Source organism: Halichoerus grypus, chromosome 1 (assembly GCF_964656455.1).
Source record: "Halichoerus grypus chromosome 1, mHalGry1.hap1.1, whole genome shotgun sequence".
NCBI lineage: Eukaryota > Metazoa > Chordata > Mammalia > Carnivora > Phocidae > Halichoerus > Halichoerus grypus.
Window position 1 is genome coordinate 131,348,333 of NC_135712.1, and position 11,001 is coordinate 131,359,333.

Consider the following 11,001-nt stretch of genomic DNA (forward strand, 5'->3'; position numbering starts at 1 on the left):
TACAGAACATTTCCATCAACACAAGGAGCCCTCATGATGCCCTTTTATAGTTACATTGACTTCCTTCCCATCTCCTCATTAACCTTTGCATCGACCTTTCTTTCTGGACTTGAAAAATATTTTGCCACTTTCTTTCGGTCTACATGATTTCTGATGAGAAATCTGCTTTTTTTCAAAATGTTTCCACCTGTATGTTAGGTGTTATTTCTGTCTTTCTGTTTCAAGATAATTTCTCTGTCTTTAGTTTTCAGAAGTCTGATCATAATGTGTCTTTGATTTCTTTGGGTTTATCATATTTGGGGATTTCTCAGCTTATTGAGTATATAGGTTTATGTCTTTTGGGAAGTTTTTGGCCATTGTTGCAATTACTTTTTCAGCCTTGCCTTCTTTCTCCTCTGTTCAGTTTTTTATTTCAGTTATTGTACCTTTCAGTTCTAACATTTCCACCTGGCTCTTATTTATATCTTCTATACCTTTGGTGAAACTTTCTACTTTTTTCTTTGTAATTACTCATTAAAGCATTTTTATGACTGTTTTAAAATCTTTGTTGGATAATTCTGATATCTCTATAGTCTTAGTGTTTGTATTTGTTGTCTTTTTTATATCCTGTTTGAGATTTTTCTGGGTTTTGGTATGATTTTTTTTTTTAACTGAAGCCTGGATATTTTGCTGAGTTTCTGGATCTTATTTAAATCCTCTGTATTAGCTGACTTTTTTTGACACTGATCTGGCCAGGGAAGAGGCAATACCTCTTTACTATTATCAGGTGAGGGTAGAAGTCCAGCTTCCCCACTTGGCTTTCATTGACATCTGGAGGGGTTCTCCTCATTATTGCTGGGTGGGGAGTGGAGTTCCAACTCCCCACTAAAACCCCAGTGATATCTGCCTGGCTGGGAGAAGTAGGAATACCTTGTTACCTTTCCTCACAAAGTCTCCACTGACACCATTTTTGGCATGGAGGAATGCTTTGTCACCACTGAGCAGTGATAAAAGTTTTGACTATCCACTAGACTTCTGACACCACCTCACCTGGTTACAGTCTCTTGAGAGTGGAAATCTAGGCTCTCTACTTAACTTTGCTGGCCTAGGTAGGAATAAGGTACAGGTTTTTTTTCTGTGATGGAGTAGGGCACTTATTGTCTAAGTTTTCTTTTTACTGGCCGCTCCTTTTCTTTTCCTTTGGCTTGAGAGAGCAGGTTGTCAAAACCTTTTTTCGTTTATGCCTAATGGCATTTCTGGATTTTTGCCTTCTTCAGCTCTAATTCTGGGATATATGAGGCAAAAGGGAACACAGGGAATGTACCACTATGTTGTTCTTTGGGTCCTGAGTTCCCTAGTTGGTCTGCCTTCTTCTTGCCACCTTTTGGAGTCTTTTACTGTTTATTTTACATTTAACATCAGGGTTTTTATTGTACTTATCAAGAGGAATATGGAAAAGTATGCTTACTCAATTTTCCTAGAAGTGAAAGTCTCAATAATTTTTACAAGTACAAAGAATTCCTGAGACCAAATGTTTGAGAACTGCTGATTATATCCAAAGGTTCTCAGGTTTTAGATTTCATGGATATATAAAACAAAATAAAAGATTTTAAAAGGTAGTCTCAATAAAGTTGCTTTCTGTTCATTACACCACACAAAATAGTAAAAAAAAAATGGTCTTCTGATAATTTATCACTATTTTTTTTCACAAAAGAAATGTATTACCACCACAAATTAAAAAACCAAAATCTCAAAAGTTACAGTCCTTCAAAATGTACAAATATCACATCATTAAATTTTTTTCCCTAAACAGTCTTTTTTATTTACCTCAACTCCCTCTGGTCCAGTGAAAACTCAACTTTACATAAATACCAATAGAGAGACAAGCATGTGGGAGCTCCTGGCAGTGGTGATTTTAAACTCAAACTACCTGGCCCATTGTAAGGAAAATATAAAATTGTGTTAAATGAAATTCTCTCCAGATTCATTATGTGGGTTTTCAGAGAAAGGTATCTTTTTACACTGGAACTATAGAGTCAAGTTGCTTGCTTCATGTAGGACATTGCACTACACATACCCAGGTTCTGGGATAACTGTCCAATATGGTGTTGCAATAAGGTCCATAAGAAGGACAGTAATGGCAGAAGCTTGTTGCTATTTTTGGATAGATGTTTATTATAAGTTTTTTCTTTCTTATGTTTTTCCTCATGTTTTTACCTAGAGGCTGTGGTAATAGGTGTATTTTTAACAAGTAAACAAACAAACAAACAAATAAATAAAATATCAGGTCCAATCCAGATAGAATTAAGCTCTGCAGCTGCTCTCCTCTAGACACACTGACAGCATTACTCAGTCTCTGCAGGTTTCATGAACCCAAGAGTTAAGAGAGATGAGGACAGGGCCCTTTGCTCCTCCTGGATTCTCCAGTGGTCAGTAGAATATTTCTCCAGGACATAGTACCTAACCAATGGGTCTACAGAAATAGGCTTTGTGAAATAGTGGAGTTTCTCTATATAAAAAAGAATCACTGAAGTTCCTGTGGCCTTGGTTTACTTCAACAGAATTCTCTCTAGACTGAATCATTCCCCAAAGGGCCATCAAGCCAAGTGCCAATTTATTCTTAAATCCTCAAAGGAAAAGCTTATAGTTGTCAGTGGTATGTCCTTCTCTAGATGGAAATAAGACGGATCTAGCTTTCTACTGGGCCAGGAATCATTGATTGCAGGGAGAGCAAATGCTCTCACAGTCTAATCAATCTCACAGAGCAGATGGATGTGGCAATTAGTGCAAAAACAATTTTGCCAAGAATATTAACACTTCTTGAGTTTATCAAGAAAGGGTGAAGTTTCTAGTCAATAATTTTCTAAATTTATAGAAGAGTTACTGGTGAGCAACAGGGTGTGGGATATCTAGTCTTGTGCTCTTGCATAGGACAACGAGGTAACTAGTAGAAATGAAAGAATGAGGTTCTTCATACACATCAAGTGAGATCGTCGAGTTGAGAACAAATGAGTTTCTAGTTAATATATGCTCTAACTCTTCTAAAAAATACTGAAATGATTATTTTGTTTTGACACAAGTTATTCAGAAAATTGCTTTAATTCTTTTCCTTTACAAACCTTGGCACAGTTTAGTGATCTACAACAAAGGTTGACAAACATTTTCTATAAAGGGCCAGAGAGTAAAATATTTTAGGCTTGATGGCCATATGGTCTCTTTCACAGCCACGCTAATTCTACTGTTGTAGCATAAAAGCAGCCACAGAGAATATAAATAAAGGGCATGGCTTTGGTTTCCAATAAAACTTTATTTATAAAACAAGACAGATCTGGCCCATGGGCCATAGATTGCAGAAGTCTGATCTAGGGCTTTGGTATGGTCATTTGATCCTCTCTAATAGTATTGATAGAATATTTTCCCTTTCTGAAATTAGGGCACTTATTAGAAGCACCAAACTTAAAAAAGGCAGTGTTTCTAGAATGATTAAAAGAGGTCAATTTGCATGTGGTTTCCAGAATTTCCTTTTCACTCATAATATGGAAATGTGCAGGAAGTATGCTTCCCCTTTGAGTAATCTCACTTGCCAATCAAAGTCTTCCTGTATCTTCCCCAACGTCTTCATCTTTCTCTTCCTGAGTCCCTGTTCTTTCTTCTAACTCTCTTCTCTTTTTCCCTTAGTTTTATGTTTTTGCACAATCCTCCCCCTACTCCCTTTCCATATTTCAACTTCATTTTTGTCAAGTTGGATTTTGTAGCATAGTCTAACAACTTAATCAAGAATTGAGTGTTAAAGCTATGAACCCTTAATAAGGATAAAGCAGGGAGTGCCAAGGCAAATGAAAGATTTGTTGAGAGATATGTTCACTAGGACCAGTGAAATAAATTCTCAGTGCCTCAGTTTAATATCAATAATATAATGATAATAATGTATCTACCTTATATGGTTGTTATACAGATTAAGTGAATTTATATTGTCAATGGCTTAAAACAGTGTTAGTATTTAAGTTCAGGAACAAGGTAAAGATGTCTTCTCTATTTTTATTCAACATTGCCCTGGGTGTTCGAGAAAAGAAAAGAAAAAAAAAAAAAAAAAGGTATTTAGATTGCAAAGAAGATATAAAACTGTCTTTATTTTTATATGACATGATTGTCTCCATAGAAAATGTTGTGGGGGTGCTTAGGTAGCTCAGTTGGTTAAGCATCTGCCTTGGGCTCAGGTCATGATCTCAGGGTTCTGGGTTTGAGCCACGTGTCAGGTTCCCTGCTCAGCGGGGAGTTTGCTTCTCCCTCTGCCCCCCTACCTCAAATAAATAAATAAAAAATCTTAAAAAATAAAAAAATAATAAAAAAAAAGAAAATGTGATAGAATCTACAAAAAAGCTACCAGAACTATTAAGTGAATGTAGGCTAGGTTGTAGGATAAAAGACCAACATACAAAAAAAAAAAAAAAAAAATGGGGGTGCCTGGGTGGCTCAGTCATTAAGTGTCTGCCTTCGGCTCAGGTCATGATCCCAGGGTCCTGGGATTGAGCCCCCGCATCGGGCTCCCTGATGAGCAGGGAGCCTGCTTCTCCCTCTCCCGCTCCCCTTGCTTGTGTTCCCTCTCTTGCTTTGTCTCTCTCTGTCAAATAAATAAATAAAATCTTTAAAAAGATTCAATTCTGTTTCTATATTCTAGGGACAAACAGTTGGAAATCAAAAATTCTAAAAATATGTGTAATGGAGTAAAAAATATGAAATAGGGTTGCCTGGGTGGCTTAGTCGGTTAAGCGGCTGCCTTCAGCTCAGGTCATGATCCGAGGGCCCTGGGATCGAGCCCCGCATTGGGCTCCCTGCTCAGTGGGGAGCCTGCTTTTCCCTCTCCCTCTGCTGCTGCCCCTGCTTGTTCTCTCTCTCTCTCTCTGTCAAATAAATAAATAAAATCTTAAAAAAAATGAAATAATTTAGGGATAAATCTGATAAAGATATGCTAGAACTGTACATTAAACATCATAAAGCACTGCTGAGAGAAATGAAAGAAGACCTAAGTAAATGAAGAGATATATCATGTTCATGGATCTGAAGATTCAATATTGTTAAAAGGCCAATTCTCCCCCAAAATGATCTGTGGAGTTGAAGCAATCTCAATCAAAATTGAGCAGATGTTTTTTTGTGGAAATTGACAAGCTGAACCTAGAATTCACAGGTAGATGAAAAGACCCAGAATCACCAAAGCAACTTTTAAGAATAATAAAATTTGAAGACTTTAGATTACTTAGATTACTTGACTTCAGGACATCTGGAGCTATAGTAATCAAGACAGCATTGGTCTTGGTGGAAACGTTGATAAAGAGCAAAAAATAAATAAAATAGAAATTCAGAAGTGATACACACAGGTATAGTCAACTGATTTTTAAAAAAATTTTTTTGGTCAATTAATTTTTGAGAAAAGTGCAAATGCGATTAAGTGGAGAAAGAATAGTCTTTTAAACAAATGGTACTGGAACAATTGGAAATGTATATGCAAAAAAAAATTTAAAAAGGAAGAAAAAGAAAAGAAAAGAAAAAAATTTTGACCCATACCTTGATACTTTGTATCATATATAAAAATTACCTCAAAATAGATCATGGATTTGTGACCTTGGATTGGGCAAATATTACTTATATATAACACTAAAAGCAAAACGTTTAAAGGCAAAAACAAAATTGTTAAATTGGACTTCACCAAAAATCTTCTTTCTGTTCTCCAGAGAACATTGTTAAGGGAATGAAAATGTAAGCCATGGACTGAAAAACTTGCAAATGACGTATCTGACAAAGGACTTATAACCAAAATATATAAAGGACTTTCAAAACTCAATAATAAGAAAACAACCAATAAAAAAAAAAATGGGTAGGGGCGCCTGGGTGGCTCAGTTGGTTAAGTGTCTGCCTTGGGCTCAGGTCATGATCCCAGGGTCCTGGGATCGAGCCCTGTGTCAGGCTCCCGGCTCAGCAGGGATCCTGCTTCTCCCTCTCCCGGCTCCTGCTCTCTCTCGCTCTCTCTTTCTCTCAAATAAATAAATAAAATCTTAAAAAGGAAAAGAAAAGAAAAACTTTAAAAAAATGGGTAAAAGTTCAAACACTTCATAAAAGAAGATATATGGATAGCAAATCACATGAAAACATATTCAGTAGGGAAATGCAGTTTATTACAGAAATACAAATAAAAATATGAGTATCACTACACACCTATTAGAGTGTTTACAATTAAAAAGTCTGACCATATCAAGTGTTGGCATGGAGAAAGCATGAGAACTCCCATACACTGTTGGTGGGACTGTAGAAGAGTGCAACCACTTTGGAAAACAGTTTGTTAGATTCTTAAAAAGTTAAATACCTATGGTATGAGAAATTACTTCTAGGAATTTGCCCAAGAGAAACACAAGCATATGTCCATGGAAAGGCACACAGAGAAATGCTCATGGCATCTTTGTAACAGCCCCAAGCTGGAAACAACCCAGATATCCATCAGCCGCATAATCGACAAAACAAATTGCACTATATCCACAAAAGATAGTATTTCTCAATAATAAACGAACTGAACATGGATGAATCTTAAAATAATTATGCTTAGTGAAAGGAGGCAGACAAAAGTGAGTGCTTTCTGAATTATTCTATTTTTATAAAATTCTAGAATATACAAACTAAGTTATAGTGACAGAAAGCAGATCAGTGGTGTCATGGGGATGGTGATTAATCAATGAGGATGGGAAGGTGGGAGGGAGGGATTATTACAACAGGGCACAAGGAAACTACTGGGATAATGGATATGTTCATTGTGCTCCCAATTGTGTGGTGGATATATACATACTCATGCACGCATATCTATATGTGTGTGTGTGTGTGTGTGTGTGTATGCATGTGTGTGAAAACTTACCAAATTGTATGCCTTATTTAAATAGGCGCAGTTTATTGCATGTCAATTGTACCTCAATAAAGCTGTTAAAAATTTTGGTAATGTACTCTAACAAATTGTAAATGATCTCATGATATGCATTTCTGTGTCAAGCATACCTTTCAATTTGTGTTATTTTCTATGTAATTTTGGATTAATTTTGTTGTAGTTTTTCTTTTTTTGTCCTATGTTATTGCAGTACATATGGAACTCTTAGCTAATTCTTTTTGTAATAAGATGGGGTATAAAAACACACACAAATGCAAAAATGTCATATTGCAGCAGGACTGTGAGATGCTAAAGGCTAACAAAAGACTCTTTACATGTGTCAGTTTAAAAAACCCCACTAAAAGGATTGTCCATGGGATATGGGTCTCATTCCGTATTTCTTCTAAGTTGTCTGATCTCATTCATACATAACCAAACATATATTTCTGTGTCAGGATTTGACTAATATAAATACATGATACTGCATTTACTTGTTCTCGTACGGCTGATTATAACTAGTTTAAGCATTATATGAAAACCTGTAGATACTAGAAAATTCTCCTGATGTTAGATGTGGCATCTCATCTCTATATTAATATTTTTTCTTAAATGTTCAGTAGAATAATTTATTTTCAGAATCATTGTGACACATTCTGACATCGGAGTGGTTTGATTTTATTTGATGCATTACTCTTTTTCAAAAATAGGATAAATGCCAAATGCCTCTATGAACTTCAGTGTTTATAGCACAGGATTATTAATTAAATGTAGTTCTTCACTTGAAAAATAAGTCTACTGGACTCGACCAATTGGAGTGTGATTAATTTAATGTAGTTTGAAATGTAGGAATGATTGAGTGCAGTTAACTTTTTAGTATGTTATTTCTATTTCTTGAAACACACGCCCCCATTTAGAGATTTTTTTTCTCCCCAGGCTAAGAAAATTTCTGTCCTTTTTAGTTTAGCCTTTATGGGCACATTGCAAATACGCTACCTCACTGTTTTTCAGGTCTATTGTAGTAGGAGCCAATTCTTCATTTCTCTGCTTCTCACCTGTTTCCGTCTATTTATTTGTGTATAAGATGTCAAAGGAAAATGAAAAGTAACGCCTCAAAATACCACCTTGAAAAAGAAAATGCCAACAAATTCTTTTCTGCACCTGAAGCTTTTAATTCTTTAATCCACTATGGAATGTTGCTTAATTACATATTTTATTATGCATAACTGAAAATTATGTACTTTAGTTTCAACAATGATATGAAAGCACGTATTGTTTATAAATAAAGAGAGGCTGGGTTGTCTCTTTTTTTATGTTACAAATATTTGTGGAATTCTCACAGGTTCTCCTTCTAAAATTGGCTTTTTGAAAATTCTCAGAGTTCTGAGAAAAACTTCGTTTCAATATTTTCTCTAAGAATCAGAAAATTCATTACTTTGCAAAGAGTAAGATAATGTCAGAATATCATTATGGGCAAAACCCACTGAACAGTTTGAATATTTTCATAAAAGTTTCATCTTAATTTTAATGAGTTTCACAAAGTACTTATTAATGGGAAAATGTTACAATTGTTGAACTGGGAATGAATCATCAGGGGTTCATTATATTATTCTACCTTTTTTCCGTATATCTGAACATTCCTATAACAAAGTGTATGTTTTTTTAGAAAAAAAATATTTTGTGTATACGGCTCTTACACCAGGACAGCAGAATCTGGGGGATAATATTTCATACACTTGATTTCAATTACTCAGTGACAGACTTTTTCCTATTAGCAAAATACATGCTACTTTAGATTTCTGAAAATTCTGAATGGCAATGAATGTTTTTACATTTTCTGCATTTGAAAAAGCTTTTATTAAGGAGAAGTAGCGATAGGAATGCAAGGGTAGAAGGCTTGGGTTTGAAACCAATGAGGCCACTTAAGAGCTGAAGCGATCAGCCTGTTGGAGTTGGCCCTCCCTGGTCTTTGAAGGGGGAGCTTCAGAGCCTGCCTTCCGTGCCTCGGAGTGGAATGGAGCTAGGTTTCTGGCAGTGCTTATATAACAAAGCCTTCTACGGATGGTGGTGTGATTTTCATTTTAAGCATATCTGAGTGTGCTTCCTACTCAAAGGTAAGAAGCCTTTGAGAGAGATCTGGTAAAATTTGGACATTAAAATGGGAAACAGAGGTGGAGTAGGGGAAACCTGTTGCCACAGTAAGATGCTGTTGGACAGTTCGTGCTTTGAATACATGCTCACTTTCCAGCACTCTGCCACAGACTTGATGAACTAACAGACATTAAATATTAGAAAGTTCTCGACATCCTCATTTAACAGGTACCGTGTGTTCTTTTGTGAGTGGAATATCAGAGCAACACATGGGGCATCCTATCTTTTGGTGGAGTGTAAAGACGGGATTAGATTCTGTCACTGTAATGAAAATGTATTTAAATACCACAAAAAGCAAAGAGTAACGGTAAAAAATTTCAACTAGGGGCGCCTGGGTGGCTCAGTGGTCAAGCATCTGCCTTCGGCTCAGGTCATGATCCCAGGGTCCTGGGATTGAGCCCCGCATCGGGCTCCCTGCTCAGCGGGGAGCCTGTTTCTCCCTCTCCCACTCCCCCTGCTTGTGTTCCTGCTCTATCTCTCTCTGTCAAATACATAAAATCTTAAAAAAAAAAAAAATTTCAACTAATAGTACTGAAATAATGTTCAATATTTAATTTAGAGCAAAATAGGTCCCTTTAGAGTTTGTTTCCTTGGCCAGGCAACAAGTATAAGGTACTGTTTTATTGCGTCTCCTCATCAAACATCATCATAGAGAACGGGGTCCAAGTCTCATGCTTTTGATCACAATAGGGATACTAGCAACTGAAAATAGTTGACAGAAGCTGACTTCGTACACAACCCTGGCATAAGGCAAGAAGCCATAATGGAACTTTTTGGAATTATTTTGATAAAGTTAAATTTGGAAATACATGATTCATGTAAGTAGGGTAATGTAAGAAAGGCTTAAAAATGTTGCTCGTCTTTTAAACATTAATTCCAAACTATTTTTATTTAACATTTGGTATTGTTAAACAGGTCATCGTATTCTGGACATACACCTTCCACCACATTTCTTTAATAAGGGTACTTTATATTTTATCAAAAATCTGCATGTTAATAGATTGTAATTTAACCTTTGTCAAAAGACATGCAAGTATTTAGTATTCACATTAAAAGGATTGCCTCAGAAGAAATACTGAATCCATAATATGCCCCCTTTAAAAGTAAAAAATATTTATTGGTAAGATAAACTATAGCATCAGTATCTTCTGATATTTTAAATGTGATTCATATTTTTGAACCTTCATTTGAACCTTCCACACTATCATGCAAATTTTTGGCTTGCTTCAGCAAGATAGTCCTATTTTTATTGGCTATATAATAGGGTATACACATTTTAATTGCTCTTTTTGAAAATATCACCAGGCAGTTCAGAATACCTCATTTATTGATAATATCGTGACAATCAAGGACCTTAATATCAGCTGATGATAACAATAGGGAATAGGGCAGAATTTAATAATGGAATGTATGGGATTGTCATTTTTACTCAATGTTGAACCATTTGAAAATGTTTTCTACTCAGGCTACATATTTTAGATAAGCACAGTTAGATATAGATATCACTACTTGGAAAAAAAAAACCACTTCTTTTAAGCTCAGAATTCCTTAGGACTAAATGTTAATCAATACACATTTTATACATATGTACAGACTTTTTAACCAAGTGCCACACAACTAGGGCACACATATTAGTTACCTTGGTTTTCAAAGGTTATGTGTCAACTCTGCATATTACGTGCCAAAGAGATACTGTCAACATTATTTTTTGCATAATGTGCAAGTATTATATGGCCACAGAGTGTAATACAAATTAGTGGCAAAGTGCTGAGGGAAGGAATCCATGACAGATTCAGATGCACAAGGTTGACTATTACCCGTAAACTACCTGACTCTGCTAAGGTCTTAACAGCACAAAGCGCTATGTCATGCCCAGCTTTTAAAAGTTTCTGAAATACTTGGACACAATGAAGCTTGTTCAAGGAGTTTTACCATAGCCACTGGTAGGAGGACTGGTATGAACAATAAAT